This window comes from Anolis sagrei, chromosome 1 (genome assembly GCF_037176765.1).
Source record: "Anolis sagrei isolate rAnoSag1 chromosome 1, rAnoSag1.mat, whole genome shotgun sequence".
NCBI classification, from domain to species: domain Eukaryota; kingdom Metazoa; phylum Chordata; class Lepidosauria; order Squamata; family Dactyloidae; genus Anolis; species Anolis sagrei.
Genome location: NC_090021.1, coordinates 175,964,700 through 175,967,795, shown reverse-complemented (window position 1 = coordinate 175,967,795; position 3,096 = coordinate 175,964,700). Strand labels below are relative to the sequence as shown.

Below are 3,096 nucleotides of genomic sequence, written 5' to 3'. Positions count from 1 at the left end.
CTCTCTGCTCCTCCCCGGTAGCATTTTGGCCATCTTCCGACCTGGGAGCCCCATCTTCCCATAGCATACTGACATATCTCTGGTTGTGCTGGTCCATTTAGTTTTCTTGGTGGTTTGCCATTGCCTCTCTGCCATGACCGACCCGTCTTGGGTGGCCCTTCACGGTTTTGCTCGTGGCATCATTGAGGTGCTCAAGCTCCAGCGCCATGACAAGGCAGCGATCCGTTGCCAATTGCATCTTCTGAAATATAGCCTACAGCACATGGGATTGATAATTTAGTGTCTCCCACCCAAGGATGAACCAAAGAGGAAAAGAAGGCCTGAAGGAGAGTAACTATGCTGAATATCCTCCAGCTTGTCTTGTGCGAGATCACTGGGCCCTGACGTTGTTTCCGATTGGATTTGTGGTGGGATGTCACTTTGACAGGAGAAATGATGAGCTTCTTCAGAAACAAAAGCAAATTATATCACAGGGAATTGAAACCTGGAGAAGTCGTCACATGGAGATAATGTTTCAAATGAGATGATTGTGTCATTGAGTGAAACAAAAATTGTTAGTCCCAGGCCATCTATTCAATTCATGACTTTAGCAGGAGCTTAAGAAATTACTTTTAAGAAGAAACACATAACATTTTTTTCCCAATTATGAATGGATGTCATTGCATTTATTTTTCTTTAGAGTAAAATTCTAAAGTTTGCATTTCTGGAATTTCTTCTCTGGGGACATACACATGAGATCTTTTTTCCACCTTTAAATAAAAAGAAAATGACAACCAGCCTTAAAAAAAAGGAAAAAAAAGAATGAACCAGAACTAATGTCAGATAGATATATACCCAATTTGGGTGTTTGTTTTCCTGTGTCTTTTTCTGACTCTAGAATCATTTCACAAACTAAGACAGGATAGAGCTTACCACTTAAAAGGATGAAACTCTATATCTCCTATCCTCAGAATATTCGCTTTTCCTCAATGGGAAATACACTCCAACACTCGATACACTCGAAGGCAACCAATACACTCGATGGCAACCATCAACTGATATTTTTTTAACTGTCTTTCCGGTGTCATCAGTTTCCATGGCGCTCCAGCTGAGGTCACCATGTGTCATTGTTAAATGCTGTGATTTGCTGTAGTGAAGGGCCAACTGCTTAGGTAGCCCTTCACTCAAGAAGATGAATGAGTGTAAACCAATGTATTTGTTCATTCAGCATATTCAGAAAAACATTGGTACAGCCATGCTTTCAGAACTGACTGGCAGGCAGTGCCCCCACAAACCAGTACAGAAATGAACTGTGAATGAATGATCTTGATTTTAACTATGAGACGAGATGAGATGTTATGATGTTTATTGATTGTTATAATGTTATTCTTTTAACTTGATTTTAACTGTTTTTATCATGTTTAAGTATTGGATTTGCTTTGTTAACCGCTCTGAGGGCTGAGAAGAGTGGTATGCAAATATAGTAAATAAATAAATAATAAGTAAATGTGACTTTCTTTCTATCCCGCCCTATCTTCCTCAGGGGACTCAGGGCAGATAGCAACATATAGACAGGTAAACATTCAATGCCATATAAAGATGCAAAACAACATAAACAAAAAGATAAAAACCCAATTTACATTCACACAAGCAATTACAGCTCAGGATGGACCCATTTTTATTTACCGTGTCTAGACCAACAACACATGTGACATTTCTTCACCAGAAAATGGTTTGATCTTATTCTGTGGAAATATTATCATTTGAAGTAATGTTTAAATCCTGGAATCATGATGTCAGGATCCAAATCTCAATGGATCAGGTCCAGAGGTGGATGAACAGAAGTTTCCCCATAGGAAGTAGCTTCTTGGCTCTTTCATCCTACAACAGCCCATGGCTCTCACACCCAGATTGGTTCCGGGGTGTAAGGAACATTCTAGATTTGCAAGTCTAGGATACTGAAATCAAAGGAACGTAGTAGGTGGACAAGTGCCTTTCTAGTCAAGTAAGACAACTCTGGATTCATATCAGTGTATCTTGTCCAAATATTGACATTGGACTTCTTCCTTTTGAAAGTTAGGCATGAATGAAGTGATATCATTTTGGTTCAGTTGTGTCACTATTGAAACAAAATATTAGACTTTGGTGATCAGATTGCTTCAAATACATTTCACCATCTTTTTACAATAAAGGGGTGACATGCACGTCATCTGACACCCAAGACAGGTAATCTGATTATTAATAATCAATTCTGCTTGGGGCCAGGGGCACCGCGACACCAAACTGACATCAGGAGTGACAACATTTCTATTTTCATGTTTGCCCTTTTCACATTTGTGTTGGTTGTACGTGTACTAAGGGAACAAAGCTGCCGTATTTTGCAGTTTTGAGAGTCTGGGTCCATCTGGGAATGTCTCTTTTAAAATAACTTGAGCAATTTAAGGGGTGTTTTGAGCTGGATTCAGCAGCTGCCAAATGGGTATAAGGGGACTCATGTAACCCCCATGACACATTTTTCTCACACCATTGTGATCAGCCAGGCATGAAATTTGTTGATAGTTGAATAAACAGATTATTCTTGTGGGCTGTTGTAGGTTTTTTCAGGCTATATGGCCATGTTCTAGAGTCATTCTCTCCTGATGTTTCACCTGCATCTTTGGCAAACATCCTCAGAGGTAGTGAGGATGCTTGCCATAGATGCAGGCGAAACGTCAGGAGAGAATGCCTCTAGAACATAGCCATATAGCCCGAAAAAACCTATAACAACCCAGTGATTCCGGCCATGAAAGCCTTCAACCAAACATATTATTCTTGTTATTGCTTTTCCACTGTGATGCATCAGCTCATTATAAAATAAACAAAGTCATACAAATAAAAGTGATTTTTTTCCTGTGTGTTACACATCTAATCAATTCAGCTTTGAAATTTAATTATTAAATGGTGCAAGAAATACAAGGGTTGGTCACGAAGTCTATCCCATGAGGGATTCTGTTCAAAGATGAAGTTAGAATAGATTAGTATAGCCAAGATGTAGAATTATAACACTTTTATAACACTTTAACTACCATGGATAAATGATATAGAATCCTGGGATTTGTAGTTTGCTGTGGTACTAGA

General features: G+C 39.1%; 1 pseudogene; it reads left to right on the top strand.

Annotated features, from left to right (window-relative positions):
- Positions 1-336: 336 nt before the first annotated feature.
- Positions 337-592, top strand: LOC132761959 (NADH dehydrogenase [ubiquinone] 1 beta subcomplex subunit 1 pseudogene; annotated as a pseudogene).
- The last annotated feature ends 2,504 nt before the right edge of the window (positions 593-3,096 follow it).